We start from the raw sequence: 12,535 nt of genomic DNA, 5'->3' as shown, positions 1-12,535 counted from the left end.
TTGTAAAGAGTTACAAGATTTAGTGCATGTTTCTGAACAGGTGGGTAAGCATTCTTTGCAATGTGGTTTTGATGCTGTACAGGCCTCGTCTAGGGTGGCTGCCACTGGGTCAGTTCTTCGCAGGCATGCCTGGTTGAGGGATCAAAATTTATCTGACCATGTTAAAACTAGAATTTTGGATGCCCCTTTGCAATCTGATGTCTTGTTTGGTTCTCCTGTTGAGGCAGTTTTAAAGAAAATGGAAGACAAGGCTAAGTCTATGCAGACTGTTAAAGATTTTTTGCAGGTTCAGCCTCCAAAGTTTAGTAGAAATTGGCCTACTAAGGGGTGGACGTATCCTTCTTATGATTCCCAGTCTAGGGGTAGATCTAGACGTGGCAGGGGCAGAGGTCAGGGCTCTTTCAGGCCTAGAACAGGGAGTTCTCCTGCACAGTCTTCGGGTGAGGGCAGGGGTCAGTCCTTTCGTAAACAGACCCAATGACCTACCTTTTCCACTGCCAGAACCTTCTCGGCTGGCAGCACCTTTGGGAGGAAGGTTGGCACTTTTCAAAGAAAATTGGAGTTTGATTACCCAAGACAGATGGGTATTGGATATCATACGTCACGGTTACAGGTTTTATTTCCATACCTTGCCTCCTTTCAAAGGCATGCCAGACATTCCTCCTCAACAAAGAATAGAGGCTCGCAAGCAAATTTCTCTGTTACTCCAAATAGGGGCCATACAGCCGGTTCCTATACCAGAAAGGGGCCTAGGATTTTATTCTCGCCTGTTCCTTGTACCAAAAAAGGGGAACACGTGGAGACCAATTTTGGATTTATCTATCCTCAACACTTATCTGGACATTCCCAAGTTCAAAATGTTGACGTTGCAACAGCTTTTACCTCTGCTGGGCAAGGATCACTGGATGGTAACATTGGATCTCAAGGAGGCTTACCTTCATGTTCCTATCAGGCTAAGTTGCAGGAAGTACCTGCGCTGGACTGGGACTTCTCACTGTCAGTTCTCTGCATTGCCCTTTGGCTTATCTACTGCGCCCAGAGTATTTACGAAAGTTCTGGCTCCAGTGATAGCTTTCTTCAGGCTGAAAGGAATACAAATCTATCCTTATTTGGACGATTGCCTGATTCTGGCTCAAGGAAGGGAAGAGCTTCTTCGTCATTTGGAATATGTGATAGCAGTGCTAAGATGCCTGGGGTATTCTGTGAACGAAATAAAGTCCAGTCTAGTACCCTCTCAAGACATGTGCTTTCTGGGTGTAAGACTGAATACAGCATCCCAGATGGCCTTTCTAACCCCGGACAAACAAAAGAATCTTTCCTTTTACTTCCATCATCTAGCTCTTCAGTCCGGGCTGACTGCAAGGACAGTCCTTCAAGCCTTAGGGTTCATGGCATCTTGTATTCTGGTGCTTCCCAATGCCAAACTGCATATAAGGAAGTTGCAATGGTATCTCAAAAATGTATGGACACAGCACTGCCAGGATCTGGACACTGTCATTCAAATAATACCTTGCATTCAAAAGGAATTTTTGTGGTGGGCTCAGGAATGTCACCTAAACAAGGGACTCTCTGTGACCCGGCCAGAGGCGAGTCAAGTTTTAACGACAGATGCCTCGGACAAAGCTTGGGGAGCTCATCTAAACGGAAAGTGGATACAAGACAAGTGGCCTGTCAGACTACAGCATCTACATATCAACTTGAAGGAGATGTTAGCAGTCCAGTTTGCATTAATAGCTTTCAAGGATTTACTTCTTCCAGGGCAGGTGTTGATTCTAACAGACAACACAACTGTCATGTGGTACATCAACAAGCAAGGGGGAACACATTCTTATCCTCTATGCAGGCAAGCAATGATTTTGTGGGAGACTGCTCTCAGTTTACAACTAAGTCTTCAGGCAAGGTTTCTGCCGGGAGCACAGAACTCCTTAGCAGATGTGTTAAGCAGACAAATCATGGATCCCCACGAGTGGAAACTGGATCTTCATGTATTTCAGAAATTGACAGTGTCCTGGGGAACTCCAGACATAGATCTGTTCGCTTCTCCACTAAACCACCAGCTGCCAAAGTTTTGCACAAAGAGGTTTCATCCCACAGCTTGGAAAGTGGATGCTCTTTCTTTCAGTTGGAAAAATCTTCATGTGTATGCCTTTCCACCTCTGCCTCTCCTCCCAAAGGTACTTCTGAAGGTCAGACAGGACAAGCCAAGGATGATTTTGATAGCTCCAGATTGGCCTCGACAGCACTGGTACCCATTACTGAGAAGTCTAGTACGGAAGCCTCCATGGCCTTTGCCTTTGATTCCACATCTGTTGTCCCAGGAGGACAGTCATTTGCTCAATGTCAAACTTCACTCTCTTCACCTAACAGCCTGGCATATTCTGTTTTAAACCATAGAGGGTCTCAACTTCCACAACAAGTTTTGAATGTGATTTTGGAAGCTAGAAGGCCTAGTACAAGGAAAGTGTACGCAGATAAATGGAAGAGATTTTTGTTTTGGAGTGCAGCTAAGGATTTGGTTGTTTCTGAGCCTGATTTAAGTGTGGCTCTTCAATATCTTACTGAGTTGTTAGACAAAGGTTTGTCCTTCTCTTCTATTAAGATTCATGCTGCAGCAATTTCAGCTCACTACGACTGTGACCCACCATTGTTTTCTCATCCTTTGTTCAAGCAATTTCTTAGAGGGGCAAAGAATATAAGACCCCCAAGGGCTCCTACTCCTGCTTGGGATCTCAATTTTGTGTTGGAGAAACTCACTCTACAACCTTTTGAGCCTGCAGCTACTGCTGAGTTGAAATATTTGTCATGGAAGACTGCTTTTTTGTTGGCCATTACCTCTGCAAGAAGGGTTTCTGAATTGCAGGCCCTTATGGCAGTTGAGCCTTTCTTAATTTTCCATAAGGATAGGGTATCTTTACGTACTAATCCTTCCTTTATGCCTAAAGTGGTTTCTAGTGTGGCTTTAAACCAAACTATTCATTTGCCTACTTTCTATGCTAATCCCCAAAATAAAGGGGAAAAGATTTTGCACACTTTAGATGTACACAGGCAGTTGCGATATTATTTGGACAGAACTAAAGGGTTCAGACAATCTCAGCAGTTATTAGTTTCTTTTGCTTTGTGCTCTCAGGGCAAGCCCGTGTCAAAACAAACTATTTCTAAGTGGATTGGATTTTGCATTGCTTTCTGTTATTCCCATCATGGCAAAGAGATTCCAGCTGGGATTAGGCCTCATTCCACTAGGGCTACTGCCACTTCAACAGGTTTTTTGAGGGGGGTGGCAACTAAGGATATTCTGGAGGCAGCCACTTGGAGTTCAGTGCATACCTTCTCTAGGCATTACCACCTTCCACTATACTCTAAATCCAGGGCTGGTTTTGCCACTGCTGTGTTACAGGGCATTTTGGCAGCTCCTGCTTCATTATAGTTTAGCCATCCTCCCTTACCTCTGCTTTGGGATTCTACCCAAGTGTTAGGACTGCAGCAATGTGAGATGAAGAACATAGTACAGTTTTGTACCTACCATAAATGTAGATGTTCGAAGATCCACATTGCTGCAGTCCAATTTACCCTCCCTCCTTCCCCTCTGTAGTTTGAGGTGGTTGTGTGGGTTGGGTTATCCATCTGAGGTATATTGTGTATATTGTATATATTGTACATATTTTTGGTGTTAAGGCTGGTTGGTTGTTTAGTTGTTGTCTATGGGTTTTGACCTTTCTTTTTAGGGTCTTCTGACATCTGGGGCAAGAAAAGACTGAGGATATGACGTCGGTCATTCGCATTTGTACCCTGACGTTCTGATGTCAGTCAAATGCGCCTTGACCGACGTCAGCCTTATACTCTGGTATTCGGGCCGACCGAGGGACAGCGGACTACCCAAGTGTTAGGACTGCAGCAATGTGGATCTTCGAACATCTACATTTATGGTAGGTACAAAACTGTACTTTTGTGAGAAAAATCTTTCTCTTTTCTTAGTCTAATTAGAAAATTTGTGTGTGTTAAGTAGACTCCCATTAGCGTTTTGGCTTTATTGATCTAATATTTAGTTTTTTTTTCTCCCCCCAGTGTTTGCGTTAGGGTGTGTGGTTATGGGGCCTAGCGAGTGTGTTGTTTTTTTTTTCTTTGATAGGTATGACAGAGGCACCCAAAACATTTTACTCAGTGTGTACCGAGTGTGGCCATAAGCTGTCCCCAGCGGATGGCCACACTCGGTGTGTTTTATGCCTTGGGGTTGAACACCTTTCCTCCGGCTGCACTATTTGCGCAGCGTTCAACCTCAGGGCCCTTAAGGACCGGAGGTCGAAGCTGATTCTGGCGGGACTTCTGCCCCCAGACCCGGCTTCGTCCTCCAGTCCCTCCGTGGCACCTGCCGCGGCAGCGACACTTGCTATTCCCCTTCCTCTGGCCGGGACTCAACCTCCCACCTTGGGCCAGGAGGAGAGGGAATCCAGAAAGAAGAAACTCTGGGAAAAGCACCACAAGTGGCGGGCCGAAGCTTCTGCATCGGCCCCGCCAGCCAAACGGGTTTCTCCTCCCAGGGCCTCTGAGTCTTCTCCTTCCCGGCCCTGATCCCCCCACTTCTCTCCGGGGCCGGAGGAGGAGGAGACCCGGTCACCTTCGAGGTCATCGAGGTGGCACTCCTGGCCCGCCTCGGTGGCCTCATCAAGGTCTATCCGCAGTATGTCCAATGCAGACTTGGACCGGATGATGCGTAGGGGTCTCCAGGCCCAGCTGCAGATGGGAGTGCTCCTGCCTCCCCCCTCTGGGGGGGAGCTCGACCCCTTTTTTCACCCCAATTGCTCCTTCTCCGACCCACTACCGGGGTTCGGAGCCCTCGGAGCCAGGTAGCGTTGGAGCCGGGGGACTGTCGGCGCCGATAGTATCGGGTACTTCGGCGCCGATGGCACCTTTGAGTCTGTTGGGTCCATTTTCTTCAGATCCAAGCTCTCGGAGCTGAGAGCTGAGCTTCGGATCCGGAGGTGTCATTATGGCTTTGGCTTCGTCTCGGTCAGAGCATACTGGCCCTTCGGATCTGACCGCGTTGGCGCTGGCTCCGATCCGCACATCGGATCCGAGGGAGGGTCTGCTCTCGGATCCTAGGGAGAGCGGCTCTCCTTCGGCGTTCGACGATGTAGAGAGGGCTTTGTCGAGGGATTCCAGGCCCCCGGCTTCAGCTACGGTTCCACCCTGCACTCCCTCTCAGACGGGTCCGCCTTCCATCACCCGGCCCCAGGGACAGCCTGCTCAGACGTCCCAGATAGTTCCCTTACTGGAACAGGATGTGGTTGGTGAGGCCTCTTCGGACAGCCCCCCCTGAGGAGGTCTCTCACAAACGCAAGTGCAAGAGGAGGCACTTGGACTCCCCTGAGTCCTTGACAGAGGACACAGACTTGGAGGAAGGGGAAGGTTCCCCAAGGTCACCCCCTGAAGACATCCCCTTCGGAGACATTATGGAGATGCTTCGGATCAGGGGGGGGGGTTGGTCTGCCCCCAAACCTTCCTCTGACGAGTCTGTGTTTCTGGAGGTGTTTGAAGCAGGCCCATCTACCTCTTGGGTGTCCCCTCCCACCGATCCCCTGGTAGACCTGATTACTACCAGGGCATGGAAGGAACCGGACACTGTGGAGGCCATTCCAAAGAGGCCGGACAAAATTCTTAGCCCCCCTTTGGACAGGTCATGTTGGAGCAAGGGAGCCCTGATAGATGCCATGTTGGTGGCGGCCGCCACCAAAAGGGAACTGGCCCAGGAGAGTTCCTCGGTCCATCCTCCAGACAAGGAGTCTCGTACGATGTACCATCTGGGGAAGCAGGTGTTTGCTTCAGCCACCTTCTCTGTGAGATTGCTGAATTATATGGCACACGTGATTCGGCTCCAGCGGGATCTTATCAAAGAATACGCTGGGTCGCCCCCAGAGCCCATGTCGGCGGAGGACAAGAAAGTGTACTCTACCTGAATGGCCACTGTCAAATCTCTCTCCAATACCTCTATGCGGTTACTATCCCATGCCACGGAAGGAGCCGCTAGAGCTAGCGGAGCGGGCATCGTCCTACGGCGACAGGCGTGGCTCCAGCACTGTGATTTCGCTGAACCCTTTAAGGTGTCATTCGCTAATGCCCCGTTTGATGGTTCTGCCCTTTTTGGCAAGACCGTACGTGACACATTGGTCCAGAGCGAAAAAGACAGGAAGACGTTGTCTGCCGTCGGACTCTGCTTCTCAGCTCCCCAGAGGTCCTTCTCCAGGAACCAAAAGGGACAGAAGAAAATGTGGTTCCGGAAGTCTCAACAGTCCCATTTTGCTCCGGACCCCTCGTCCTTCAGAGGCAGAGGAGGACAGGGTGGACGCCGCCCTAGAGGCAGAGGGGGCTCGAAGAACTTTGGGTCCAGAGAACCTTTCTCTGATCGGCCCACGCAGCAACCCTGAGGGGTTACCCGACTGCTCCACTCTGGAGACAGTCGGGGGGCGTTTCTCGAGGCACCTGGCAGCTTGGGAGTCCATTACAACGGATCGCTGGGTGCTTCGGATCATATCCAGAGGCTACAAAATTCCCTTTCTCATTTCCCCTCTCAATTCCCGGAACCTCCCCGATGTCCCACCCAATCAGAGGGAGGCAGCCGCCGAGGAAATTCTCCGGCTGCTAGAAAAAAGGTCAATCCAGCACGTCCCCCCAGACCAGTCCAGATCAGGCTTCTACTCCAGGTTCTTCTTGGTGCCAAAAAAAGACAGGGGACTTAGGTTCCGACCGGTCCTTCCTGAACCTGTCAGTAGCCAAAGAAAAGTTCCGGATGGTCGCACACGTGTACTACCACATTCTGATGGACAGACGATCCAGGAGGTTTCTCCGCTTCTGGCTGGGAGCCGGCCACTACCAATTCAGGGTCCTTCCCTTTGGTCTCACCACAGCCCCCAGGGTGTTCACCAAAGTGTTAACTGTTGTAACGGCCCACCTGAGACTCCAGGGAATTCAGGTCTTCCCGTACCTGGACGACTGGCTCCTGACCGCCCCCACCAGGCATCTACTTTGCACGGCCAGGGATTACTTTCTCTGACTAGCTCCCCGGCTGGGGATCACGATCAACATCAGGAAATCTTCCCTTCTTCCGACTCAAATCCTAGATTTCAAATCCAGCTCACAGCTTGGTTGATCCAGTTCCAGTGATAGCTAGGACTCCCGGCATCTTGTCCCCTGTCAAAGCTATTCTAGTAGCCACTCACAAGCCATCTACTAGAAGAATCTATAATAGCAAATGGAAGCGTTTTTCTATTTGGGCAGAGCATTGGAGCTTAGATCCCTTTACAGCTCCGTTGCCAGCAGTACTAGATTTTCTGTCAGGGTTATTCAACCAAGGTGCTAGCTCTTCTATGGTCAAAGTCCAGTTGGCCGCAATCTCTCATTATCATGTTGGCAATGATCTCGGCCCTCTGACGTCGTCCAAATTATGTAAGACCTTCCTAAAAGGCACCTTCTTACTAAGACCTCTGGTAAAAGATGCATTCCCTCCTTGGGATTTAACTCTTGTACTTCAGTCTCTAACAGCTCCTCCCTTTGAGCCTGCAACTTCGGTGGATTTGAAATACTTATCTTGGAAGACAGCTTTCCTTGTTGCCATTACTTCGGCCAGAAGGGTCTCGGAGCTTCAAGCCCTTTGCACCAAGCCATCGTATTTAGTTTTCCACAAAGATAGAGTCTCACTCAGGACTAATCCTTCCTTCCTGCCCAAAATTGCATCGGAGTCTAATATCAATCAGTCAATTAATTTGCCAGTCTTCTTCCCAAATTACCAAAACAAAGGTGAATACAAGTTGCACTCGCTAGACGTACATAGGCAACTAAGATTCTAGCTGCACAGGACAGCTGACCACAGGAAATCTGACCAACTTTTTGTATCTTTTGCTAAGCCCTCCTTGGGAAAACCTGTCTCAAAAGTCACATTGTCCAGATGGATTTGCCAATGTATTCTTTTGGCATATGAGAGTTCGGGCCGGCCTGCACCTCAAGGAGTCCATGCCCATTCTACTCGATCAATCTCTACTTCTGCGGCCTTTCGATCTAGGGTGTCGTTGGATGACATTTGTTCAGCAGCCACTTGGGCTTCATCTCATACATTTATAAATCATTACAAATTAGATATTGTCTCAAGAGGGAGAGTATCCTTTGGCTCTGCGGTGCTCCGGAACATCCTTCCATGAGGGCCTCCAAGAATCAGGTAGCTGGGGACTCTGTCCCATAGGTTGATGGACAAATGAAGTTAACTACTTCAGATTTAGAAGTTATGTACTTACCATAAAGTTCCATCTGAGTAGGTAAACTTCATTTGTCAGCAACCGTCCCTCCCTCCGTCCCCCTAGCCTATATGGATGTTCAAAAGACTCCTGCTGTTTTGGCAGAGTGTTCCAGGTTAGAGTAGGGAGATGGTTCTTGGTATCGTATGGTCTATGGATAGGCAAACTCGATCTGAGGTCAGGAAGGGATAGCAGGGGATTATGGGCAAGGGGGAGGAGCTTGGAGCTCGGATCTTAGCTGTTGGAAGCTGCCGGCTCGGATCCGATATCCCATAGGTTGCTGACAAATGAAGTTTACCTACTCAGATGGAACGTTATGGTAAGTACATAACTTCTAATTTTGTTGATTTTGATGTGTGCTTGGGGTCATTGTCGTGTTGAAAGGTGAAATTCCTCTTCTTCTTCAGCTTTCTAGCCACGCCTGAAGGTTTTGGGCCAAAAGTGACTGGTATTTGGAACTGTTCATAATTCCCTCCACCTTGACTAAAGTCCCATTTCCAGCTGAAGAAAAGCAACCCCGAAGCATGATACTGCCACCACCATGCTTCGCCCTGGGGATGGTGTTCTTTTGGAAATGCGAAGTGTTTTTGCGCCAAACATACCTTTTGTAATTGTGGCCAAAAAGTTCAGTCTTTGTCTTATCAGACCATAACACATTTTCCCGCATGCTTTTGGGAGACTTGCTATATTGGTTTGCAAATTTTAGCTGGGCCTGGATGTTTTTCTGTGTAAGAAAAGGCTTCTCTCTTGCAACCCTACCCCATACTCCAGACATATGGTGAATACGGGAGCTTGTTGTCGCATGTAGTACACAACCAATACTTGCCAGAAATTCCTGCAGCTCCTTCAGTGTTGCTGTAGTTCACTTGGCAGCCTCCCCAACCAGTTTTTGTCTTGTCTTTTTATCAATTTTGGAGGGACGTCCATTTCTTTGCAACATCACTGTTGTCCATATTTTCTCCACTTTTTGATGACTGTCCACTATGTTACATGGTATATCCAATGCTGTGGAAATTTTTTTTGTACCCTTCTCCTGATTGATAGCTTTCAACAATGAGATCCCTTTGATGCTTTGTAAGCTCTCTGCGAACTATGACTTTTTGCTGCAGTAGGCAACTGAATAAATGTCAGGAAAATCCTACAAGGACAGCTGAATTTTATTTGCGGTTAATCAGTCTTTTTAATTGATGGCAGGTGTGTAGCCAAGAAGACTGAATGCTATAATTAAATCAAAAGGTGCTTCAACAAAGTATTAGTTTAAGGGTGTCCATACTTATGCAACCAGCGTATTGCATGTTTTTTATTTTTTATATTTTTCCCCCTAACAGATTTTTTGTTTTGCCATTGTCTTGTACAGGTTACAGGTCACATCAAAGGTGGGAAAAGTTTTGAAATGACTTATTATGGTCTCATTTTTTATATCACAAAAACCTGGTGTTTTAACAGGGGTGTGTACATTTTTTTATATCCACTGTATGTATATTTATATATGTAGGTAATATGGATTTGGCAATTTTGATAGAATAGTCAGTTAGCAGAATCACAACTGGTAGAAAAAATTAGAAGCCACATTTGGTAGAGTTAAATTAGTCTTATGCATGTACTGGCTGTATTTTAAGGTTGAACTTATGAAGTGCTTTACTTTTTTGTAGAAAGTCTGCTATTGTTCCTGATACTTTTGCTGTGTGCTTAGTAAAGTTAATGATGTTCTCATTAGTTTCTAAGGGTTACTTTCAGTATATAGTGTCAATATACAGAACTGCAAACAGTGTTTTCATTGGGAACTCACTGCTGGTGTGATTTGTAATTGTTTGCCATTACTGATTCCATTTTTGGGAAATTATTTCCTTCTTTTAGCTGGTGTTACTGTATATATGTTTAGGGGTGTGGGGACTTGTAAGACAGGATTTGCCTCACATCCATCTTTTTTTAACCTCTGACCTCACTTAGGTTGACACATGGGGCTTGTTTAATTTTCTTCCTTTTGTGTTTTTGGAGTTTGTTCTCTTAACTTTTGATAGAAATAAAATATTTGGTATCGTTTTAGTCTAAATATTATTTCACCAAATTAATTTTCTACCAAATGTATTTTCTCCTTATTTTTCATCTAACTGTGATTGTACTATCTGAGTTTTTGACAAAAGTCATGTACAAGTGAAGATGTGTGTGTGTGTGTGTGTGTGTGTGTGTGTGTGTGTGTGTGTGTGTGTGTGTATATAGGGTTATTAAATTGATCTGTGCTAATAATAATGACATTCAAAATATCTACCCAAACTTTCTAAACACAAAATATCGACAGAAGCTGAACACATCCAAAACCAATATTTTTGAAGGGGTATAAGATCCTTTGCAGCGCTCCTGCTACTTAAATATAAGAACTCTGAAATTCACTGCAGCCACATATGTTTTGTCAATATTTTGTTTTAGATATTTTTGGGTAGATATTTTCACTGTTGAAACTAATATTAGATCAATTTAAGTAGACACTATAGATATATATATATATATATATATATATATATATATATATATATATATATATATATATAGATATATACATATTTATTTATGTACAGTGGATATAAAAAGTGTACACACCCTTGTTAAAATGCCAAATGAGACCACAGTAAATCATTTCAAAACTCTCCCACCTTTAATGTGACCTGTAACCTGTATAATTCAATTGAAAACAAACATCTGTTAGGGGAACAAAAATATAAAAAATAAAAAACTTACAATAAGTTGGTTGCATAAGTGTGCATACCCTTAAACTAATACTTTGTTGAAGCACCTTTTGATTTAATTACAGCATTCAGTCTTCTTGGGTACACACCTGCCATCAATTAAAGAGAGACTGATTAACCCCAACCATTTATTATAGTAGTGGGGTCAAGACTCCTGTACCACCAGCCAGGAGACTTTGCATGGTCAAACTTCAATTTGAAAATGAAAAATACCTTGCAATGGTAAAATCAGCACATGCAAGTGTGATAATCTTGTAATGCAGCATAAAATACATAACACATTCTGGGACTAGTAAATCCATGGAATTATTATTGGTGAGATTGCAGTCATTGACATAGCTTTCATCAAGTTATGGATCTCCCTTCTTCCCCTTTCGCTGCCTGGAATTTTCATATTCCTGTAATGTTGAGCTGGCAGACAACAGGACTGCAGAATGTTAGCTCTGAAATGTGCCATTTTGCACTTGATACCTCCTCTGTACCTGCCAGGAAATGGTCAGCAACGGAAGGTAATTAGCCAAGTTCAGCATCTACGTGGCAGAAGTACTACTCAGCTGAATGTGCAGATCAAGGATGTTTTAGATCAAGTCCTAAACGGCGGACAGAAATAGAACAAATTCTTAAACTAGGATTATCTGTAGGTAACAAACTTAGAGTACAGCTATCCAGGAACCAAGGAAACTGCAGAATTAGTTTGAATTGTCTGAAACAAATGGGATTTGCAGCGATGCTGACTAGAGAATACAGGGCACAGATTGTCAACAACCAGGATCATTGCAGTTTTTTTGCAACGGTGCAGAGGATGAAATTTAAATATACAATGTCTGCAAGCACAGAACATGTAGCTTTTTTTTTATTTTTAAACAATGAGCATTGAATCTTACCTTTCTGGTGTACAGCAACTAAACTGCCAACTGCAGTCACTGTTCACTGCTGTGTATAGACCAACTGCAGTCAGTGTTCACTGCTGTGTATAGACCAACTGCAGTCACTGTTCACTGCTGTGTATAGACCAACTGCAGTCACTATTCACTGTTGTGTATAGAAAAGGTTGATGAGATCAGTGGTTGCTTGAAAAGGAGGGGAAAGATTGTGAAGCCAACAGGAGGGTAAACCTGCAGAGCTGGTTTTGTTAAAGGTAGATCATGCCTGCTCAACTTGGTCAACTTCTTTGAGTCAGTCACCAGAGCTGTGGATGAAGACAAGGTGGTTCATGCAGCCTACTTTGATCTGTTCAAGGCCTTTGATACCATTCCCCACTCAGGAATCAGAAAAACTCACTAAGCTAGGCATCAACCCCTATATCACTAGGTGGGTTGCAACTGCCTCACAGATAGAGCCCACAGTGTGAAAGTAACTGACTCCAAGTCAGACTGCTGACCATTCACAAGTGGAGTCCCACAGGGTTCGGTCCTGAGTCCTCTCCTGTTTGGTATCTATTTCTCTGAAGTCCAGGCCAACACAAAGGGACTCTGGCTAAGAAAGTTAGCAGATGATTGCAAGTTGGGAGCT

At 45.5% G+C, this 12,535-nt stretch overlaps 1 protein-coding gene across 5 annotated transcripts in view; it reads left to right on the top strand.

Moving 5' to 3' along the window:
* Nucleotides 1-12,535, top strand: part of ZDHHC6 (zinc finger DHHC-type palmitoyltransferase 6) — a 762,509-nt gene that overhangs the window by 445,013 nt on the left and 304,961 nt on the right. The window lies entirely within an intron of this gene.

The sequence above is a fragment of the Protopterus annectens genome, chromosome 14.part0 (genome assembly GCF_019279795.1).
Source record: "Protopterus annectens isolate FY-2018-M chromosome 14.part0, PAN1.0, whole genome shotgun sequence".
In the NCBI taxonomy this organism is placed as follows: Eukaryota; Metazoa; Chordata; order Ceratodontiformes; family Protopteridae; genus Protopterus; species Protopterus annectens.
Note: the sequence above shows the minus strand (reverse complement) of the source record. Positions and strands in the feature narration are given on the sequence as shown.